The sequence below is a fragment of the Rhincodon typus genome, chromosome 26, assembly GCF_021869965.1.
Source record: "Rhincodon typus isolate 14 chromosome 26, sRhiTyp1.1, whole genome shotgun sequence".
Taxonomy (NCBI): Eukaryota; Metazoa; Chordata; class Chondrichthyes; order Orectolobiformes; family Rhincodontidae; genus Rhincodon; species Rhincodon typus.
This window is the reverse complement of record NC_063357.1, coordinates 15,311,779-15,336,607: the sequence shown is the minus strand read 5'-3', so window position 1 is coordinate 15,336,607 and position 24,829 is coordinate 15,311,779. Positions and strand designations below refer to the sequence as shown.

The following is a 24,829-nucleotide window of genomic DNA, read 5'->3' as shown; positions in this document are numbered from 1 at the left end:
CACAGGAAGAAAAACATGGGTGTTGTAGCCAAAGGAAAATCGTGAAAGCAGTTCACTGGTTCCTGTTCATGGAATTTGCTGAGATAATTCTTCTGTAAATCAAAACACTGCTCTATGGTCTTCCTTTTCTGGATGCTTTCATTGGTTTGCAGGAGGCAAGGAGTGGCTGGTACACATTTACAAAAGGAAAATTCCACTGGCTTTCTTCAGGCTTAAAGTAGCTTTTATTATAGAGAACAATGTCAACTCTCGAGCTGGTGAAGATCTGAAGGTTATGCCCCCTCTCATTTACAGGTCCAAGTCGTTCAGCTACCTGAGAACTATTCACATAGTTGGTGGCAGCCAGAAGGCGTTGTCGTTGATAACTGGTCACCAGTCCAGACTAGTTCCTACTGTTGCTGGCTGAATCTCCATTTCATCTACAAACTGCACTTCAACTACTGCTTGACCAAGCAACTGTGTAAATAATGCTTACAGTGAATGTCAGGTTACTCATGTAAAAACTGCAGTAATCCTTCAGCAATCAATGGTTCTTGAAACCATTCTTTTCCCATTTCAGTCAACAGTCCAAAATACAGAAAAATAAAAGATTGTTTACAGTAATAATTTTTATAGCTACATATTTTTGTTACGAGCATAATATTTGTCAGCAATGAAGGAAATGGCAAATTCCATTAGAAAAACACTTCACTGTTGAAACAAAGTCTTCTAGTTTAACCTAAGTGTTTAGTTCATCATCTATTGTTGCTCATGAAGTCTTCATCCAAATAACATCTCTCTGCAGTTGTAACAAGACTAAGGTGCTAGTTTCTGATTCAATACTTGGGATTTTTTTAAAAATCTGCATTAATCCTGCAGTGAATACATTCTGAGCAATTTTAATTAAAACACTTAGGAATCCCTGATTCGGTAAAGAAGCATTTAAAACTCACTTCCTAAAGCCCAGGTTCAAAAGACTGCACAAGTGAAATCTGTTCTTTCTATTTTGCTTCACAGGCCAAAGCGTTATTGCTTTTTTAGCCCTCCATTCTCGACCCAAGGGAAAGGGATAGAAATGTGGCTCCACAGTAAGACAGCAGATACAAATGAAATGCAGCTGTGCATCCACACCCTAGAAAACTATAATATTATAGCTCATGTTGATCCCCGAGAATGCAGGAAAATCTCTACAGGACGTAGTGACAAGCTCACCATAAACGTTTCTTTTACTCATTGAGCAATAAAAATCATTCAGAGCCTTCCATTTAATGAAACTTCAATATAGTGCGTTGGTTATCGCATTTTAATATTACAAACAGACAAACATTTATTACACTTGCACATGCAAATTTATAGATAAATCAACATTTCTTAGCCAATGTAACTATAGTTTTGAAGTTAATTTAGCATTCTTGCTGTTTCCAAATTTCATTTCATCTTCAATGATTGGAAAGACTTATTGGGAACAAAGGATGAGCAATTTAACAACAGAGGTATATGTTAAGTAAATCTACATGATCACTTAATTTTCCCATGACACCCATGAAGTCTTCTGCAGTTTATAATCAAATAAAAACTCTGCATCCTTTCAAAGGAGTCACAAATCTTTAAACAAAACCATGCAAGTCAATACAATAACAATAGGAACATGAACTTCAGTCTAGTCAAATTTATGCCACGATAAAGAGCTAACTATGCAGCACTGCATCATTTAGAACTATAAGCTCAAAGTACAAGGAAATCAAATTAGAAGTGGGTCAGTGAGAACCTGTCTGACACTCATTAATCAAGACTTTAGCATAATGCACACATTACAAGTCTCAGATACAAATACCTCAAAAGATACTGTTGCTTGATTACAATAATCGTGTTAAGAGCATCTTCCTTTGGATTTCTGACTGCAAACAGCTAACTTATTTAATCACATGATGTCTAAGTCCACCGCATAAATAAAAGTGAAAGAACATCTTAAACATTAGCTCAAATATATATCATGCTTATGGGAAGCTCATATTCACTTGAGGTCCAGTTCAAGATCCACCTCAGCTGAATTTGCAGGTTATACGTTCTGAAATAAAGTATAATTGATTATAGTTAGAAAGAAGATCCAAATGGCCTGCTCCTAATTTGTATGTTAATTGTATTATACACCTCCTAATATACAAGCACTTTTCTCTGCAGGACTGTTAAAATGAACAGATCTCATCTACTTACCGACTTCCCAGAACAGGGGTGTTCTAGAGGGTCTTAATAATTTGAAGAGCCTCTTCAAATGGCTGCAAATGGCAGAGATCCACCACTCATCATATTGATCTAGAGTGTGACCAACTTTGTGGACAGGATCAGTTTCAGGCAAAATAATTTTTAAACCACTGTTAAAGACTGTGGAAACTTAGTTCAGGTACAAATTAGGTGAGTAAAGGAATTCTTAAATCTCTAAAAATCTAACTGCTTAAATTTCATGTTTAATATTTTATTGTAATTTACTGTTTAAATTTCATCCAGACTTAAGCAGTTATGAACTCTCAAGTTGAAAGCAGCATGGGGTTTCAGAGATAGGGTGGGGGCCTGGGTGGGATGCTCTTCAGAGGGTCAGTGCAGACTCAATGGGCCAATTGGCACTGTATGGATTCTACGATTCTAAAGTTAGCTAAAGAAACCAGATTAAGTGTTTTCTCTATCTTGGGCTGAGCTAACTCTAGTTTCAAAGCATATAAACAGAGTTATCTCAATGTGACTTTGAAAATAGAGCTGACAGTTGGATGAGTAAGGGAGTTAGTGAAACGAGGTGCTTTTGCTAGCATTTTCCTTCATCAAGAAAGTTGCCCTTAACTGTACTATTGGGGAAATGGAAGGGAATAAGTGATACTGAGCAAATTGTTGGAATGGCTGGCTGAACAAGTCATCATGGACTTCACCCTCAGTTCTGAATGAAGTGGTTAATGAGACAGTTGATATATTGGTTTTAGTTTTCTGAAGTTCCTTAGATCCAGGGAAGGTTCTTTAGATGAAAAAAGAGTGAATGTAACCAAGGTTCCTACTTGGTTCAATAAAATATATATGAGATACAGATGAGGACTTGATTCTGTTGCTCTACACAGTCATACCACAACTGCGAAAAGTTGTGGTATGAGTTTAAGCATGAAGAATCATCAATTGGGAGAGATAACAGAGGTTGCCAGTACCACAAAACCATGTCCCAGTAAGATTCAACAGCTATAGAAAAACGAGGAGTAACAATCAAAATCAAAGTTAAATAATTTGGAGTTTGGAAACAGTGAAACTGTACTTACATAGCTCTGAACAGTGACAGGCAATCATACCAGAAAGAGCTACATTGGCTTGTTGATGGATTAGTGGGAAAGAAGAGATGAGGGTTGGTGTGGAAGCATTGGGTCAAATGGCCTGTTTCCACACTGTAGGGATCCTATGAAATTTGATCATGTAAATTAGTTCTCCTCCCAGTGTCAAAGCCTCATTACTATTCATAGATGAATACACATGAAACACCACCTTGATCATCACTAACTATCATATCCCACTGAAATTCTGGTGACAGACCCATTGATTTTACAATAATCTGCATTAACACAGGATGAAAAACAGTCAGGTTATCTATTGATTTTTTAAAAAAATCGTATTATGGTCAGTGGAATGTCATGTCATTAAAATAGTCCTTCCTTGAGGATGTTTGCCCCTACTTTGTGTAACAAATAACTGTTTGATCAGGAGGAAAAATTAAGCAATTGGTCATATCTTACAGCTTAGCGAGATAATGGCGTTCCTCCTACCATTCTCCCAAACAACCTCCACCCACCCTAACTCCAGATTTCTCCAGTTCCATTCTCAGCTGAAGATCCTGGAGTTTGCCAGGATACATTTCTACAACTGCATACAAAAACTTTCATTACCTCATGTGCTGCAAAAATCAAACAACTCAGATTTTAGAATTTTGTTTAGTTTAAAGGATAAAAATTCTAACTGTAGATAAAGCATTGGGTTGAGAAAACAAAAAAACCTGCCATGTAAACATAGCTCTAAATAACCTAGGTTTAAACAAAAACTGACCTAAGTTTGTCCTCCAATACTAGAATTGATAGTCAAGACCAATTTTAACAAATAATCTGTTAATAAGCTTGTAGCCAGCAGAAAGAGCCATAAAACTTCATTAGAAATATTAACTGTTTACGAGGGTTGCAGAATCAAAGAGTTGGGCTGAAGGTAAAATAGCTATTGCATTTCAGCTTGGATCAACCTAATGCATGCCATATTGGCAGGAATTCAGTGTGAAACTTGGTTAGAAGGTGCTTCCATTCAATTTATACATGTGTTTTTGCAGACAGAAACAGGCATTTCAGTTTGGATTGGGGTGGGGGGAAAACAGTACCTAGAAAATTTGCTCTAGCTTGCAGCTCACGGGAGAAATCTACATCATCCTCAGTCTTGTGGAAGATAGCAGTCAATTTCAATAGTTAGCTTTGTAAGAGCTGTGCTGAAGCAATGCAAGCAAACCAGTTCAAGAAAACTGGACGAAGGCTTAGCCAAAAGTTAATGCAAAAATCCATGTGTAATCTACACCACCAAGAATAGTATTCAACTGAGAATACTGAGAATTAAAATAAATTCAGGAAGTCTGTGGCACATTTTTTGGATTGGTGCCAGAAGTAGTGAAGGGACCTTCAAGATTTCATAAGACAAAGCAATATACTTGAAAGGAAGTATAAAGTAGAACTGAGTTTACAGAATTAGTCTTTATAAGCTATTGTGATTATTTTGTGGGGCTTACTTTGTTTAACTTTTGTTTTTGTTTTTAAAAACCAAACAGATATGGTGTACTTCTGAAAATTAATCACTGGGTGCTCAGATCTCTCTATAAAAAAATTAAAGGTCCCTAATATGTTTGTAACACACATTTGAGTTAACCTTCAGAGATAGTAGGAACCGTAGATGCTGGAGAATCTGAGATAACAAGGTGTAGAGCTGGATGAACACAGCAGGCCAAGCAGCATCAGAGGAGCAGGAAAGCTGATGTTTCGGTTCTGGACCAGTTTAGAGTCAGCATGCAACTCGAATGTAGAAAGTATCAAGAACCAACTTATTCAAAAATCATGCAAGCACACTTATGAATTAGGCCTTACCAGTGAGCAACAAGCCTGAGCAACTTTCCTCCTTGTAGGCCCAGAGATGAAATATAGAACATCAAATGGTCTCTTTGCAAATTCGAGCTAAATTAGCCCAGAATGTGAATCATACTTCAGGTATATATGGTTTCATACCCATCGTTATATCCATCATTGTCTACAATGACAGTCAACAGTCCATCTCTAATTTATTAGATTGTGGGTTCTCAACTTTGAAGTCCAACATTTTCAAGGATTATTTTCTCTCACATTGGTACATTAGGTTGACCTTTGGGTTCTGTTTCTTTGGCTAACTAACTAGCCCTGCTTCCAGTGTTGTTGGTATAAACTGGTGGTTCTTGTGGTATAATGACAGCGTCCCCAACTCTGGGCTAGGAGACCCAGGTTCAAGTCCCACCTGCTCCAGTAGTGTGTAATAACAACATCTCTGAACACGTTGGCTAGAAAATATATATGTGGGCGACTGTACTTAATTGGCCACTAGGGCAGACATCAAGATATTCCAAATTAACAAACATATTTTGTTGAATATAAAGCAATTAATAAAACCTTTACAAATGTTTGTCTCATCAAATGATGAGACAATCTGTTAAAGTTCTTCACTTATTTTGTTTCACAAGAATTAAATTGCTGTGCTTTGGGGAAAAGTAGCAACTTTCTCCTGCAAAAAGAACTGCTTTTGACTACTATACTCAGTCAAATGCAACAGTGCCCAATAGAAGATTAAGCTATTGGCAGACTACGAATCATCTATTTGTTCGTATGATCCTGTTTTGTTGCTGTTAGTTAACCCCTATATCCTGTATTAGCTCCTGCCTTTATGTGCGGATGAGGATGTTAACAGGCAGGCAATGGTCATTTAGTTACTTGCACCAATGGCTTTCAAAAATTGCACAAAAAATACTCCCAATGGGATTGTAACAATTTAAAAATTCTGTAAACCATAGTTTGAATAGAATTTTTCTGCTTTGCAGCTGTTACTGGCTCTGATTGTGATCCTTCCAGCCTAATCAGCAAGTATTACAGACTGTGATGTTAGAAATTTTGAAAATTGAAACAAATATATATAATTTGTTAAAAGTTCTATTTTCTATAATTTTACCAAGTTAATAGCAACACAATTATTTTACGAAGCACAACAATTCCAGCAATGTAGCTAAACATGCATGAATGTCATTTATAAACTCTTACTGGTATAAAGCTGAAGCTTCTTTGGGGAAAAAGACATGATGGCTAAAGGAAAACAAAACTTCAATCTAACTTGACGCAGGGACACTGACTGATCAAGGCCATCTCAACTGAGATGCTATCACACAAATAATAGGTTTGAAGAAAGATAAACCATAATTATACTGCCAGTATTGTTTCATTCAGTGAATAAGTAAACTCAGTGTCAAAGCTAAGCTTACATTTGAAAACATGGCATTTAGTACTTCTTTTTTTGAAGACACCAGCACCAGTTCTAGAATATTAACCAACCAATAATGATGACTTTTTTTGGTCTGAAAGGAGAGATTACAAAATCATATTTGGCATGTAATGGAGTTGGTAATTACAAGTATGAGGAGGACTGTATTCTCAACTGATGACGACTCAACTTTTTAGAAGCTTTTTAATGAAGCATAATCAAGGCCATCTAAATCAATTCTACAAACTTCTGAACTGAAAATAAAAGTAGTATTCTACACTGATGAATTGTTAACTACTTTACTAAGTAACATCAAGTCCACTGCATCATACACTGTTACAACAGCACAGCTTGATTTCATCACAAAAGGGGTGTGTTGATACATTCCACAGATTTAAAAAGTTAGAATTTATTTTCTGTAACACTGAAACATGCATGACCTTGACAAAATAATGTGCATATATTATTTGTAATAGTGTGCAAATACCCAAACAGTCATCGCTCCCCCGCCAAAAAAAATTAGGATGACATACAGAGCTGTTATACTGAAACATCAGTATGAACTTATTGATGGTCAGTTTTACAGAACATCTTCACATCAAGTAGAACGGATTATTTTTGTCACTTGTGGACAATGGTTTGCTATATACAAATATTCTCTAGACTATGGAAATAGATAAACAATTCTTTCAACATTAACAGTCATAAGTATTTTGGTCAAGAAACACTTAAAATAATGAACTTCTAAAAAAAAAAAGTCATTTATGTCACAGAAAGAGTCTAAACAGGCTAGAGTCCACGTTGCCTCTGTACAGCAAACCAGTCTGTCCCGGTCCCTCATTCTAAACTGCAGCACTTTGGGTTTTGTTTTCCAATGCTCATCCAAACCAAAAACTAAATTCGTACACCATGAAAAGTGTACAGCTCAATTAGCATTGCCCTGTTTTTCAAAAGACTTGCCACTTTTATGAATTTCACAATATTTTGTGTACCTCCACACTAGTACGACTGTCCTTCAGTTCAATAGAGATTGAAGAAGATCATTTAAGTAGCTTAAATTACATATGACAGTTAAGGAAGTAGGGCATTCCATAACAGTTAAATAGAAAATCTCAGGAACATGGTCAAACTGTATGTTGTTTGCAAACACAGAACAATTCAAGAAGTTCATATTTTACATGAAAGCTAATGTATAAATGCACAAAGCCCCGTGGCACTTTGGAGAAATCATTAGGGATGAGCAAAAATTTGGTTGAAAAGGTCGGTTTAAATAATAATTTTAACAAACGTACAGAATTTACATTTCTTAAGTTTGCTTCGTATCAAAGGGATATTCCAAAGTACTGCACAACCAACTAATACTTTTATATGGAAGCGAAGTTACTATTCATAAGGGCAGCAGCATTACAGGTCTCTCAAAGAGCGATGAAATAAATGAACAAATTAATCTGTTTTTGCTGGTGATTGATGGTAGATCAGAACACTGGGCAATATTTCTGTTCATTTTTGCTAAAATATACCAATGGAACTTTTGCACTAGCATAATCAGAGCTTTAGTTTCTGAAAAACAAAGTAATAAACTTTTTGTTGAGACTGACAGAAAACTGTCCAGTTACAAAATGGAATGAGTTTCTCTTTCTTGTTTCTATACGCTGCACTTTTTTGTGTGTTAAACTTAGGTGGAAGCTCTAAAGCTCCACCCTAGGAGTTGGTTTCCCTTTGTGAATTCAGCAATTCCATGTCCATGAAGTCCCACAGGAGAGTATACATCTACCTGAATGGGGAATGGAGCTTTAGTATAACATCTCCAACTAAACACAATTTCGTTCCTAACAATTCAATTGAACATCAGCACATATCATGTTCTCGTATCATGAAAGGAGACTGAATCCAGAAATGTGTGACTCAGGTAAAATGGCTATCACTGAGCCAAGCTGGCATAACAGAAGTAGAGGTACAAAGATTTAGGAAGAATGCCCCAGAAAGTACAGCTGAAGTAGGCAGGTGTATGAGAGCACCGGAGCAGTTTAGAGCTTACAGAATCAATAGAGAGTTTCAGCAGCAGTGCATATTCAGTACCATGGCTACTAAGTTAACACCAAGAGTAAACTGAAGCACACAGTTAAGGCAAAATTTAAATGCCCGAAGAACGAAGAGCCCAAAAGCTGTTCCTGCAGTCCTGAGTAAAGTAATAGTGCATTTGGTATCAGGAGGGTTGCAAGGCAGACAGCTGGAATGCCCCAACATATGCAGAAATTATAACATAAAACAGACCAGTCAATCCAATCTGTACTAGTTCATGACTCACACAAACAGTAGCTGTAATCCTATTGATCAGATCCCTTATCTTATCTCAATGTCCTTATCTCTACATATCTTTTCTTAAACAATCTATCATATCCTTTTAAAAAGGATGCTCAACTTTACTGTTAGCTCTTTTAATACATGTCCTTTGGAGATTCTAATACTATTCAAAGTGTTTTCTATCTAAATCCTGTAATGCTATTCACTACAGGAAGATGTGAGTCTTGGATTTAGTATTTTTTTTACTTTTTTTCCATCATTGTGTTATTGGCGAAAACTGTGATCGTAGCTGAAAGGAAGTGAAATTAATGAGTCTATAATAAAAACAGAATAACTTAATATTAAAAACAAACTAATCTGAAAGCTGAACCATTGAGTTACATCTAAAATCTGTACAGAGATTCAAGACGTACATAGCTGTAGACAGACAAAGAAGATTAATACTAGTTGTCATTTTAATATTTTCTTTTTATATTTATACTATTCATCAGCTAAATACTAACTTTGCCTTTTTCCAGTTTGGCAATCACCACCGCACGTCAAACCCAATATTAATAGACTTTGAAGCCTCAATAACTCATACTCTGGTCCAATTTTCAAGGCAACCTTATCGATTTGGGCAAGTAAAGGCCCAGAGAGAGTTAAACACCTTTTATATAAAGTTTTGTTCAGTTTCACATTTCATTAGATCAAATACCACTTAATGTTAAATTGTGCTGTGTCATATGTCATTTTTAACTTGAATATGCATCGTGCTAAACAATAGCATTGAAATCTATTCCTTGTGCAGGCCTATTGTAATACAAAGACCCAAGTACCATAATGCAAACATTTTGACTATTTTTTGTGCATGGTGTTTTAACCAAAGACATCTAAATTGTAGCATACTACAAAACAGAAACAGAGTACAAAAGTAGAATGGTTAAAAGAGTCTAGAAACAATATCAAATATCTAACAAAACAGTCAAAATTGAAACAATGTGATCAGAATCAGAAGTAAAGCATGATATGAAAAATGTTTGAAAGCAACAATCTCAAATTTAAGCCTTGACAACGAAGAGTTGCATTAAAATCCATTCATCCGAGAATACAGAAATTGTTTCAAGCAAGTAAAAATTGCCACAAAAATTCACCACAAATTTGACTACCTCCCCCAAAGAGAAACCCTGTCCACAGAACAAGTGTTTCTTTTCCCTCTTTTCTCACCCTGAAAACACAGACCTTTGCTGGTGTACAATTCAAAAGCAATGGCAGCCCAAGTCATTCTTCATGTGCAAGGATATTGGCAAGCTAACCAACTGTGAAGAGTATTATCAACCCTGATTATATCTAATCAAAAACCCATGAAAGCACATCTTCTAGCAGCAAGTACAAAAGTCTTGGCTGACTTTGATTTGTCCCTCCCTAGATAACAAGAGCTGAAACAAATGCAGTGCCTCAACCTGTTACTCCTGCTAAGATCAGTTAACTCATCTTAAATTGAGAATTAAAAAACTTTCACCTTCGAGCATGTACAGTTGACACAACTGATGTGCCTTTGTCAGCTAGTGATCAACAAATTAATTGCTTCCAGATTACATTTCTTAATCAAAGAAGAATTAGGCAAACTAAGAGAGGGGAAAAAAGTATAAGTAGTCTGATTTTTTTAAAAGAAAAATTAAGGCAGAAATCTGGAAAACCACAAAAGAATTTTAAAAAACCTTTTTCCATGTGGATCAGTAAATTTGAATCAGCACAGAATATTCTCCACAAAAATACATCTTTTCTCCATTGAAAATGTCAACTTTTCACTGAAATAATACAACAAATATTCAAAATGAAAATGAGAAACTTACTTGTCAAGGTCAAAAAGTTATTTTTGATAAACATCATGTGCTTTCTCTTGCGAAATTTTTTTTTAAACAACATGTGCTTTAAATTCAAATGCTACTTCTGCAATTAGCAAAGGAAATTTGAGATCTGTGCAACATCTTAGTTACAAAGCTTGAAATTAAGGCTCCAGAATCTTGAAACAGCAATTCAACTGGCTGTTGTAATAGAAACTTTAAAAATTGCGCCTTGACATATGCAAACTGCCTATAGGGGGATAGCTAAAATTGCAAATAAGCTTCTCAAAAAAGATACAATTCAGTCATCAGCATTTTCTTTCACTATTCTGATAGCCCAGGTTACACTTCCACTAGTCCATTGTAAGTGTAACAGTCCTTTGTCTAATAAATCTATGCTAATTTGCACTCTGCACATCATTGGATTTTTCAGTTATGATGCAATTTAATCTTTCATTTCACCCCATGAACAAACGATAATCAAACAAAGTTGTAATATCATTTGATACAACGGAAATAAAAATTCCACTGATCTCATATGACAAGCTGCGTAGAAGTGAAAGGTTTTGATGAGAACTAAATATTGATTTTTTAAAAATCTGTCAGGCATTTCTTTGCAAATGCGACTGCATTTGAAAATGTAGTTTTCTCTTTTCAAACACAAATTTGAATTTTCTTTTGAAAAAATTTAGCATTTTCCAGCTTTTATATCAAAACTGATAACGCATGACAAATAATGGTTTGAATGCGAGTACAGGAAGGATGATTAACAATATTAAATAATCGTCTATAATCCTTGCAATAAATATGGAGGAAGACAAACAGCATAATTTTAGCAATCACAAGATGATGTCACCTGGAATTATAGAATTTAACAATATACTAGTTATATTGAACCTGAATAAAGAAATATCAATTTAGCAATTATAAAAAATTCCTTCAATGTATAGCAATAGTTTAAATTTAGAATTCATCCATGTTAAATTATCAGCATAATTCCCTCTTTACTATTTAAATACAGCATTTTAAACATTAAACTTCACTCAAATTTAATGTCAGGTGTTGTTGAACTACAGATGCCTTGAAATGTTCTACACATTTTTTTTAAAAAATGCCTAAAAGAAATTCTCCCATGCTCCAACTTCCAGGCTTTAAAAGTGAGGGCGTAACCTACACACTAATCAACAGCAAGTTTTCCATGAACTTAAAAATAATCAGTTGCACACTTAGCTTAATGATTGACAATATACAATACAAACTTGCAGCTGCAGTCAAGTCCAACAGAAAAGGCAAAACTGAACAAAAAACCCTCAATGAACAAAAACATATAAAGAAATGTCATGGCAGTTAACTAACAGAGGGGGTACAGACGATAGGTTTAAAACGTTCAAGATTTTCTGTGATATGAAGCTCTCCTTCAAAATACTGCTTTGTGACAACTCCCAGAAATCATTATTCACTGTGTATACACGTGGTAGTTTTTAACCTTGTTTCCTTCATTCAGCAATGAATAACTGAATTTGGAGTTTACTTGCAGGATTATACGCAAACCAATGTGTCATCACCACTATTTATCACAGGCTCCACAACACCTTACAGGTTTAGAGGGTGAGAAACATCAATCAGACTCAGTTGATTCCAACAAAACATTCAATATCTCATTACTTCTTTGAAATATTAAAAGTTCTATACATATCGATTAAGAGTTCCTTGTGTATCATGTTGAAAATCTGGAATGAAATCACAACCTATATGTCTACTTGTTTAGCATAATTGCACTTGAGAAGGTGATTATGAAACACTTTCTTGAAGTCTATTTGGTATCTATACCAGCAGTTTCAGAGGGCAGTTCAGGATTCTGGAGACACATTTAGGCCAGACCAGCTAAGGAATTCTGACCTCTTGCTCAAAATTACATTAGTAAACCAGTGTTTTTTTAATGACAACCAACAGTTTCACCATTACTGACACTAATTTACAATTCCATATTTATTAATTTGTTGAAGCTAAATTTCATCAGCACATTGATATTGAACCACTCTGCACTCTGGCTTACTAGTCCAACGACATTAGCACTGTATTACAACCTCCCTGAAGACAAATGTACTGTAGGTCATCATTCTTTGAGATGTAAATGACAATAGAATAATACAATTCACCCCAGATATATTACAGTTTGCAGTATTTTAGCAAATGATGTTCAAAAATATTTTGCTCAGCCTACGTTAATCGACAGTTTACATAGTCTAAGAATAAACTGTAAACATCTAGAGCTAAAGATATTTTTTTACCAAAATGTCTAGCATTATACAAGTTAAAAGTCTGTTTATGACAGTAAATGCTTTTGTTTTATTTTACTCAAAACGATGACTAACTTATTAAAATGAAGACTTTTACACGCCAAATTCAAATATTAAAAACATATTAAAATTAAGGTACCCCTTTATAGCTTGATTGCAATCTTCTCCCACCCTGTATTGGACTTTTAAATTATACCCAATGCAGCACAGTATTTATCAATACTGACACAACTTGAACGCGTGAGGGAAGGCTTGCTTTTTTTTCCTAAATGAAGGACGAATTTGTCATATACATGATCCAAAGGGAGAAAAAAAGAGGGAGGGGGCCCATCAAATTCTCTGAAAAGATCGTAAACACCAACCTTCGAGAATACTGTCACGACTCTTTTGCAGGTTTGTAAACACTCGAAAAATGTTCAACTAATAACGACCCGCAACCGAGTGAAAATCGTGCATTAAGAAAAAGTGGTGAAAAACACAGACCCTGCCTTTCTAATAAAGGCTTTCTTTATCCTAATGTTTTTTCTCCCCCTCTCTGACAAACAGACATGACGGATGTACGCAAGCTCGTACCAGCATTGCAGTCAGAGAGAAAGAGAGAGAGGGGAAGGAATTTGGGACATCGGAATCCTGCATTTCTTCATAATGAAAATATACAGTCAGTCATTGAGGAGAATTTATGGGTGAAAAAGGTGGTATGGTGGGGGGGGGGGGGTTGGCGCGGTGTGAATGATACAATTTTACTGGGAGGGGAGGGAAAGAGGGTAGGAGTAGAGAAAGATAGGAAAAATAAGAGGGAAAACCCTCGGACTCACCGATATGAAGCGACTGCCCTTCAAACCAATCCGGCCACAAATCGAGGAGAAAATTAATGTCAGAAGTGGAGCAAAAACTCCTCCCAATTTTTCCCTCTCTCTCTCTCAAGATGGCGGAAGTGAAGGGACGGATTATGCGCACATTTACCTCACAGATTGCTCTCGGCCTCCCCGTCTCCGGCCGCCGCTTCTTCCAGCATCCGCCCCGGTTGGCGGTCGCTCCGCCCTCCCCCGGGTGCAGGGAGAGCAGATGAACTCGACAGCTCCAGCCCTGGGTCTCTCGGTGGGTCCCCGCCCCTTCCCTCTCCTCTCCTCTCCTCCCCCCCTTCGCGTTCCCCCCCCCCCCCCACCACCTTCAAAAGCAAAACGGGGAGGAAAAAAAAATCCCGTGTTTTTTTTGATGTCGTGTATATATAATTTTTTTAAAAGAGTTGTTTTAGTTTGTTGTTTTGTTTGTTTTCAATGGGGTGTTGAGGGAGGGGAGTTGTTTCTATCCACCACCTCCTCTGGTGTCGCTCCAACCGCAGCCCCACAAGTCCCGTGCACTGCTCTCGCGAGATTCCAACTCTAGCTCCGCCCCCATCCTGGGAGCCCCGCCCCTACACCGGGAGCTCCGCCTCCACGACCTTCGCTCCGCCCCCTCCGCCCACCCTCGCACCCCCCGCTTCCCTCAACCTCTTCCACATTCTCGCCCTTTCGCCTTCACCTCCTCCCCGCTTCCTTCTCTCTTCCTCTTCCCCCCACGTTCTTCCCTTCTCCGCCTCCCATGTTCTCCCTCCCATTCTGCCCCTTTTGTCCCCCTCCTTCATTCGGCCCCTTTCTCACCTTCCCCCATTCATTTCCCCTCTTTCCCATTCTCTCCTGTCCCCTCCCGACACGCGAGCTCCTGAACAGACTTTTTGTAACTTTCACTTTTCCTCTCCTTCCTCCCCCCCCACTTCAGGCTGACGTCTCAGTACGTACAGGGAAGGGTCAGATAACACTGTTTGAACCCACGCACGCATACTCTGTCTTTCTCTCTGTAATTCCCAGCCTTTTTTTTGCTTTGAAGGGCACTGGGCTAAAACAGTTTCCGCTCACTACCCGCAAGTGAGCATTCTTGCCTGAAGGCCAGCCAGTTGGACTGTCAGCAGCAGGCTGTTATGGTATGTTAAAAGAGGCAAGTCCAACTCGCCCCACCCACCCCATTTCTCCTCCTCATTATCTGCCAACACCCAACAGACCAGGCTATGATCAGCAGATAGATGCTTGAGAGTGGAAATCTCAGTTCAACTTTTCCCCCTTCCTAGCCCAGTGCTGCTGAGGCCAATTGCAATATGCACACGTTGTCCAGCTGAGAGCAGACCATTCGATACAAATTGGGACTCAAAATTTAGGACTTTAGAGTGTGTGTAATTCAATGCTGCACTTGGCACCATTTGTAAGCCAACTATCTCTCCATTTTACTTTATATCTTACGTTTGTCATTATTATCCAGGTAGTTGAATATTCAATCAGGTAGTTTGCATTTTCTTCATTGGGATATAAATCATATCCATTTCCTTGAAGAAATAGAACATATTTTTCTTAAGTGTTGTAGTATGTGTTCCAGTCTGTCCAGGAATCTCACTTGTTCATCCATAATGTTGATTCAATTTGTAATTTATTGCCTAAGCAAAACAGTTGAAGAGATTAAGTGAGAAAAGATCTCATTTCAATTCCCATTCTTTACTCATCTCAACTGAGGTGTTTGCAAACACACCACTTTTGATGTCAACGTTTCTGGACTAGATTGGGGGAAAACAATTATTTTGTTGTTATTCTGATCACTATCCACTGACCCCTGCTGGAAAAAACACATGTATGGCAAGCAAGGGAAACCACCAAAAACTGAACAAAACACTTAAACTAGAGGAGCAAATAAAAGATTGACGCTTCAAGGACAATGTCGTTATATTTAGCAGTAGCACATCTAGTACTGGTCATCAAAATAGAATTCAAGATTCAGTGATCTTCATTATCAGCAAATATTGCAGGAAATTGGGGTAAGATGATATGACAAAGCAAGATTTCCAAGAACATCATTGCCACCTCTCCCCAGCTGTCTGAGGAAGAAATACCACCGGGTCATTGGCACTCAGAGAACTGCTGGAAATCACATCCCTGCTCAGCACCAGTGTGGAGAGGACCTCATGGCATCAGTCATTAATAAGTTCATTAAAGTGCATAACAAGACACAGAAGCAGCAAACTGGTTTGGCAAAGGTACTCAGTAAACTGGATAGAAGATTGCATGAGTCCACCAATGCCAATCTGTAAATCTGCAAGCATCTGACTATCTCCATCAAATGGTTGGCAGCTGCCACGGAGAGCCAGGTCCAGCACACTTGGTGTCTACCAGATCTGCATTCCATCTCAGTAGGTATTGGTATTGAGCATGAACAGCATGGTGACAGGAAAACAAGTGACCTTGACTTCACTCCAGGCACATTTTCCTACACAGAATCAAGGTAATTCCAGTAGGCACCCAGCAGGAACAGGAACAGTCCCTCTTCTGCTGCTACACTGGCACTATCCCCCACTTCTTCCTCCGCTACATTGATGACTGTACTGGCGCTACCTCATGCTCCCATGAGGAGATTGAACAGTTCATCAACTTTTCTAACACCTCTCACCCCAACCTCAAATTCACCTGGACCATCTCCAATACCTCCCTCTCCTTCCTGGACCTCTCTGTCTCCATCTCTGGCGACCGCCTCAAAACTGACATCTATTTCAAGCCACAGCTACCTACACTACACCTCTTCTCACCCACTTTCCTGCAAGAATGTGATCCCATACTCCCAATTCCTTCGCCTCCGCCACGTCTGCTCCCAAGATGGTGCGTTCCATCCCGCACATCCCAAGTGCCGTCCTATTTCAAGGACTGCAACTTCCCCCCCACCAGTGATCAAAAATGCCCTCAACCACATCTCTTGTGTTTCCAGCACCTCTGCGCTCATATCACCTCCCCCCAACAAAAATAAAGACGGAATCCCCCTTGTCCTCACACATCACCCCACCAACCTCTGCATCCAATGTATCATTCTCTGCCACTTCTGCCACCTACAATCCAACCCCACAACCAAAGATATATTTCCTCCCCACCCCTATCTGCCTTTTGTAGGGACCACTCGCTCCACGACTCCCTCATCCACTCCACACTCCCCACTATCCCCATGACCCCCAGTACCTTTCCCTGCAACCACAGGAAGTGCTACAGCTGCCCTTATACATACCCCCTCACCTCCATTCAAGGCACAAAACTAACCTTCCACTTTAGACAGGGGTTCACCTGCACATCCAGCAACATGGTCTACTGCATCCACTGCTCCGATGTGGCCTCCTCTACATCAGTGAGACCAAGCGGAGACTCGGAGACCACTTTGTAGAGCATCTGCACTCTGTATGCGACAAACAACAAAACCTTCCGGTTGCAAACTATTTTAACTCCCCCTCCCATTCCCTGGGTGACATGTCCATCCTGGGCCTCCTCCAATGTCACAATGACACCACCCGCAAACTGGAGGAGCAGCACCTCATATTCCACCTCAGGAGCCTACAGCCCAATGGCCTAAACATGGAATTTATCAGTTTCAAAATCTCCCCATCCTCGGCCTCATCCCATGACCAACCCTCCCTCTCATCCCCCCCTCCTTGACCTGACGCAACCTGTCCATCTTCTCTCCCACCTATCTGCCCCTCCCACCTCACTGACCAATCTCCACCACTCTCTACCTGCACTCACCTACCACCATCCCACCTACCTTCCCCAGCCCCACTCCTCCTCTCTATTTATTTCTGAGCTCCCCTCCCCCTCCCCATTTCTGAAGAAGGGTCCTGACACAAAACATCAACTTTGCAACTTCTCTGATGCTGCCTGGCCTGCTGTGTTCCTCCAGCTCCACACCGTGTTATCTCTGACTCCAGCATCGGCAGTTCTTACTATCTCTCAGCAGAAAGAGGAGCCACATTTGGGAGCCTCTCCAAAGGTCCAGTCTCACAACACTCCAGAGGTGCCTGGCACTCCACCTCCATCCTGCCTGTGATCCTCAACCCTGTGACAGTTCAAACTAATGAAAGTGAGCCTGAAGGACACCCTCTAGCCACAAATATCCCTGGAGTTGCCAACCCAAAACTCCAAGGCCAACAGGCTCCACTGTAGGGTAGGCTTCCTCCACCCCCAGCTGCAGACCCAGGAAAGTAACCTGGACGTAGTGGGAGGGAAAGGATAACAAAATCCTTCTGAGGATACATACATAGCATGGGTGAATCTTTATTGTAAGTAGCATAAGACATTCGTAAATACATGTTCACTTTTCATCATTAGCTATGTGATTGACTGCCACTTTAGCTGCAGCTACAAGAATTAAGTTTGTCAAGTGAAATATCCTTAGAACCACATGTAACCCTGTCTGAAGGATAACTATTTTTACCTTAACACGCACACTAGCATGAAACTCTATCATGATTGAATGAAGAGCATCAGATGTTGTAAAGGCTTCCGTCAATTTGAACTTTAATTTTTATAAATCAATAGAAAAAACTAAGAAAGAGCTAAGTGGTAAGGTGCGTTTGCAGTTGGGATTAAACAATGGATACTGGCCTTTGCAGGGTCAAACCATTTACAGTCAGCAAAAGATGACTTCATGCAACTCAACTCCTTTCAAAACAGACAAGTCCCATCTAAGTTACTGCCGACCTACATTCTGGAAATGGAGACAATTGGACCTATGGAAGACAACTCTAAATGGGCAGTGGATAAGAGAGGGTGAAGGTCGGGACTGGAGACAGCCGGGTCTGCAGGAGACACCTCCAGGGACTCATTGATTAACCCCCCACCATCGTGCCCCCCCCCACCCCCCCAACAAGGTATTAAAATGATGACCAAAGTAATGTTAGCAGAAAGCAGATTGCTAGGGATCAGTTCTTGCTCCACTACAGGGAAGGAATTAGCTGTTTTGTGAATATCTGTGAAGTGGTTAAAGCATATTCTATTCTCAATTTTGGATATACCATATGCACTGGCAGTAAATGAATAAAACACATACAAAACAACATTAAAAGTGGATAATGTAGCTAAATAATTAATCAAAAACTCATTAAGAACAGCAGTACAGGTGGTGTATCAAAACTGTAGCATGTGAGAGCTCATGGATACCATTGTGATCCAGGGCAAACTATGCAGTAAGTGTTTGAAGTCTGAGCAGCTTTGACTCACAGCTTATGAGCTGGAGGCTGAACTACAGATATTGTGATTTGTACCAGGAGGTAGTTGTACATCATAGGAAAGGGTGCTCTGATATGTTCAGTGGTCAGGTACAGGAGGGTAAAGTGAAGCAGGTAAGGTGACCCAGAGGACAGTAGTGCAAAGTGTCAGCGTCTGCAATTGCCCAACAGATTTGAGGTTTTCTCAGTTTGTTTGGATGAGAGTGGGGGCTGTATAATGGACAAATAAAATGACTGAGATACAGAAAGCCATTCACGCAGGGGGGAACCAAAAAGTACATTGTCGTAGTAGGGGGCAACATAGTTGGGGGAATGACACCGTACTCTACAGCAAAGAGTGTGAAATCAGATGGCTGTGTTGTCTGCCTGGTGCCAGGGGTCAGTATATCTGCTCTGGGCTGGAGAAGAACTTGCAGTGGGAGGGGGAGGATCATGTTATATGGTCCGTGTGGGCACCCAAGGCATAGGTGGAACTAGGAAAGAGGTTATGCATAACCAGTATGGGGAGCTAGGCACCAAATTATGATGCAGAACTTCAAAGGCTATAATCTCTGGATTATTATGAGCCATGTGCAAATTGGCATAGGGTAAACAAGATCAGTAGAGATGAATGCATGGCTGAAAGATTGGGTGTGAGAGAAGTAGGTTCCAGTTCATGGGGCACCGGCACTAATATTGGGGAAAGTGGGATCTGTACTGTAGGGACAGTCAGCATCTGAACCGTGCAGAGACTGGCGTTGTTGTGAATTGCATAACTAGGAGGGTACAGCAGGTTTTAAACTAACTAATGGTGGAAAGGACCCCATTTGGAAGGTTATGTGAATCCAAGAGTGGGAAAAAGATGACAGAGGAAGAAATCAATGTGCAAAATGATAAACAGACAATGGCAGGAAGGGACAAAGAATACAGAGCAAATAAGCAGATAAGACTAGAGAATATAAAAATAGTAAAAGGGCAAAACTTAAATTGCTGTGTTTGAATCAGCAATTTGAATTGACTTAGCATTTGAAACAAAACAGATGAACTAGTAGTACAAACTGAAATAAATAAGTATTGTGGCCAAGACTGAGTTTTGGCTGCAGGATGACCTAGATTAAGACCTGAATATTGAAAGGTAGGTGACATTTAGGAAGGACGGGGAAGTAGTAAAGAGTGAAGGAGTGGTTTTGATAATTAAAGATGATATTAATGCAATAGACAGGGATGACCTAAATTCAGGAAACCAGGATATAGGAGCAGTCTGGGGAGAGATGGAGAAAGATAAAGGCAAGAGGTCACTTGTGGGAATGGTGTACAGGTTCCCTAACAATAACTATGTGGTAGGGCATGGTATCAAGGAACAAATCATGGAAAATCATCTAAAAGTTAAAATGATTATAAATTGGAAAAGACGGATCAGAAAATGCAGTCTTGATAAGGAATTCGATGAATGTTTTTGGGACAATTTCTTAGATCAGCATGGCACCAACCAGGATTTACCAGAACTTGTTTTGACCAATTCAATAGAATTACTTACTAATCTCATAGTGAAACTGTTTGAATTTTCCATATAGTTTGATGGAGAGAAGTGTGGTTCCAAGAATACTATATTTTCAAGGGACCTATGTCTGTGGTTAGCTAAAAAAGTCAAACATTATATCAAACTCAAACAAAAGACATATAATTCTGCAAAGATAGGTGATGGATCAGAAGCTTGGACAGAATGTTAAAAAAAATAAAGAATTACTAAAAGATTAATAAGGAGAGAAAAATTAGAGAATGAAAGTTAGCCAAAATATGAAGCAGATAGAAAGGCTTCTTGATAAACACAGCAGGCCAGGCAGCATCAGAGGCCTGACCTGCTGTGTTCATCCAGCTCTACACCTTGTTATCTCAGACCCCAGCATCAGCAGTTCCTATTATCCCCAGAAAGGTTTCTTTATATTTTATATTATATTTAAATAAGAAAGGAGGAATGCAGAAAGCAGGAAACTACAGGTCATTTAAGAAGTACATAATTACTACTAAATAACATCTCTGGACTTGAAAACATAATTATATATTTAGTCATTTGGTGCAACATAACTTTACTGTTGCTGAAAAGGATAGACATTTTGGCAAAGCTTTGCATCTTGCACTCATCAGGACAATTTGCAAGAATACTGAAGTAAAAGGAAAGGTAATGCCTCTACCCCAGGGTCTGTTTGACAACTAATCAGCTCTTCTCTCATCCAGCATAAATGTTGTTTTTCCATTTCTTTGGTAGTTCATGCAAATTATTCTGATGAAACAAGATGAAAAGCATCAACAAAGTCAGTTTTCAAAACTTAGTTTATATTTCTGAAATGTCAAATTTATTCATTACAATTTGAATAACAACGCAACTCCCATTTATTAAAAAGGGCTGATTGTGTTATTTCATCTTCTACCTTAATGCTTGCCTATTTGATATTTATTTCACTTGCTGTAAAATGATGTAAAAAAGGAAAAAAAGATAATCCAAACATTTACTAACCAGGCTTGTTGTACATGTATTATTCAAGGTGATTGGATGTTTACCCTACTCAATGACATCAGAATGATTGGATACTTGGAAATTTCCTTGACTCAATGCCAGTTCAAATTAACACCCCAAAAGCTAACATTCATGTCACTAATATCATCAGATCAATGTCTACAGCTTTCCATGAGGTCAGAAGCCAATGAAATTGTTTCAGTGCTGACCACAAAATCTAGACTATTGCTTTTCAATACTCTGGCAGTTCTTGGCAAAGACAACTGAGGAAAGCTGCTGAGAACCTGCTTAAGTCCAATATTAATATCTTAATTCTAAATCTGCTGAATCAATGGTGGATGTCAAGTAGAGGCAATTAATTTGCACAAATTTAGCTATAGGGGAAACAAATGGCATATGTAAATTTTGATTTCAATATGTATGCCTTGTATTTTGTGTACATTTGACAAGTTAGTTAATAACCAAGGAAGTTTTATTTTAAGCATACTGTTTCAAGCTTTGGCAGTTTCAAAAATAATGTTGTCAGTCTGTAATGGTGCTGTCATATCCTACCATTACAAACACTGAATATATGACTACACATCATTGAGCTATTGTACTGCATTTTACTTTGAAAAGCTAGTGGTGTTACATAAAATATCAAAATAATTCTGCCAAACCACAATATTGAAACTGCAACAAGCATCAAAAATTAACTCTATTATCTGTTCTGTGCTTCAAAACATTCTTGATAAGATGAGAGAATTGCCATTGAGTGTAGTCATATGCAGTATCATAAGTGAACATTAGAATTTTCTATGCTTTTTTCTATGATGGTAAAACATAATTTCAAGCCAATAAGTTACAACTCACCAACAAGTTCTTCTGATCCACAGTAAATAGTTCCCCTAATGAACTCCTCAACTCAGACTGAGAGCCAATTCAGTCATTCAAATATGATACTTTAGATTCTGGCTGATGGAAGGCAAGCTTGGATCAAGTTTCTTCACAAGTAGTTTATTTCGTAAGTACATACAGTAGAAATAATAATGTATGTTTTGAAATTATATAAAATGCTTTAGCCCAATTATTAAAATGTTTGTTAGCAAATCTGAGACGCTAAGCAACTGTTTGAATTTAAATTTTCCAGCTGCATGGCAGGTCAGTGATCAGCACTGCTGCCTCACTACGCCAGGGATCCAGGATTCATTCCACCCTCGGGCAACTGTCGTGTGAAGTTTGCGCATTCTCCCTGTGTCTGTGGGGGTTTCCTCCCATAGTCCAAAGATGTGCAGGTTAGGTGGATTAGCCATGGGAAATGTGGGTTACAGGGATAGGGTAAGGGGTGGGTCTGGGCGGGATGCTCTTTGGACAGTCAGTGTGGGACTCGATGGGTCAAATTGCCTGCTTCCACACTGTAAGGATGCAATGATTCTATGAAATGTCTTGCCCTAGGGGAATGCATTCCTACTATGTTGCATACTATCATACTATGATGAATTTCCATGTTACATTCCTACCTTGCATGTACTTAAACTCAAGCTTTCACTCAAAACTAAGTTTAAAAAAAATCTAAAAAATTAGCTAGGACCGTGACTTGTTTCATTGACTTAAAACTATGACTGTAGACCAAACATACATATACAAAAATTGTGTATTAAACTATGCACCTTTTCAAACCAAGGGCTGTTTGTCAAGTCTATAAAATAACCATTAAAAAAAGAGGTTTGATTTTGATTAGAATTCGGAACAAAAACAAAAGTAAAATTTTCCCAGATCTACACTATTCTTGAAAGGCATTTAAAATGGTCACAATTAGTTTTTGTAAGGGAGAATCCTTATGACCATCTTTCTTTGTATGCTGGTTTTCCAAGTCCTTACGTGACAATTTCCAATGACTCATTTCCTTTGCAAGATCACATATGTTCAGTTTTGTTTTCTGTTCTATTTCAAGATATTCAGCATAAGACTTTAAAGAGATTCATTACGCCATATTTTGAAAGATAGTAGTTCTTTTTTAGCTGTTTAAGGTGATTAAATATACATGATTACAATCACTAGAAAAAATGATATTGTCCAAATTCAATAAATATTAAAACAGTTTAGAAGATTTTAGTTGATATGAGTTCTGATAAGATAAGTTACTATCTTTACCTGCTATTAATAGCGTATTTCGCTAGGTGTACTTTTCCAAGCAATTATTGTATGACAACTGAAGCTCAGGGGTCACCAGAAGTATTTTACTAAAGAATAAACTTAAGAACTTTCTAATGGCGCTGAATCATCTTAGGTTACAATTAAAAATAATGAAGAAACAGCACAAGCAGGATACAATTTCAGATCACTGCTTTGATTCCAGTGCTTTCGTATAATTAACTTCCTTCAGAGCACAAGTAAATAACCTGTTTATTGGATAGTAATACAGTGCAAAAAAAATCAAGTTGTGATGATTGCTGATGCCTAAGATCTTTTGATAATAACAATGGCATCACCTTCCTTTTTTCTCTTAGTAAGATATTACTGCCAAAAATTTCCGACTCTCTCTTCCCAACATTGTTTATGCAATCAGAATGATCTAATGAAAGCAGTTCAAATGTTATGCAATAAATGGAATTTATTATTTGACAGCATGCTTTAAGTATTTTGTGTTTTTAAGAGACCATTTTGTTGGCTCAATACAAAGTCAGATGAAGTACTGCGCCTTATAATGAAATATACTTCATATCAAATTTTGTTAGCCCCATTATTAATGTATCAAATTTATTTCCAGGGAGAGGGGGTGAATTGACTCTTCTCTTTTTAACTCCCTCGTTTGATTGCAGTAAGTATTTAAATTCTTTTTAACGTGCAGCTATATCATATTTAAATTAGAATGTATTACTAGTCAAAATTAAGGAGACAATTACAAAGTTTTCTTGAGTGAAATAAAGGTAAATTTATTACTTACTAATCCAGAGAGATATAATAAAACATGACTTCAAACTTTAGCAAAAAAACAGGTATAACGTTTAAGAAGGGAAAGTGTCTAATAAAGTAGGAAGATACAGAATATGTAGGTTGAAACATTCTTAGAGTCCTTCAGTTGTTCTAGCTGAACCTAGGGCTGTGGCTGTTTAGTTAAAGTCATATCTCTGCAGCAATAAAAAAATTTACAGGATCCTTGAGTTATTAGTGATAGATTTGTTTCTGATTTGTTTTATCACCAGTGTTGGCTTTTGAAATATTGAGGATGAGTCAGGGAGAAATAAACAGAGAGAAAAAGAAAGAGTCTTCCAGTCCTTTACAAATCTATTTTTCTTTTCTCCTCTCTCTGCTGTTCTGCCAAGTAGCTACTGAA

The 24,829-nt window shown here is 38.3% G+C and overlaps 1 protein-coding gene across 4 annotated transcripts in view; it reads right to left on the bottom strand.

Annotated features, from left to right (window-relative positions):
- Positions 1-14,075, bottom strand: part of taok1a (TAO kinase 1a) — a 163,478-nt gene extending 149,403 nt beyond the window's left edge. Inside the window, exons 1-2 of one of the 4 annotated variants that reach the window (XM_048612459.1) lie at positions 13,774-14,075; positions 1,998-2,047 (exon numbers count right to left, since the gene is read on the bottom strand). The gene's annotated coding sequence lies outside the window, so the exon portion shown is untranslated. The remainder of the gene's footprint in view (positions 1-1,997; positions 2,048-13,773) is intronic. The other 3 variants (XM_048612460.1, XM_048612458.1, XM_020532659.2) reach the window with 3 other exon arrangements.
- Between the last annotated feature and the right edge of the window lie 10,754 nt (positions 14,076-24,829).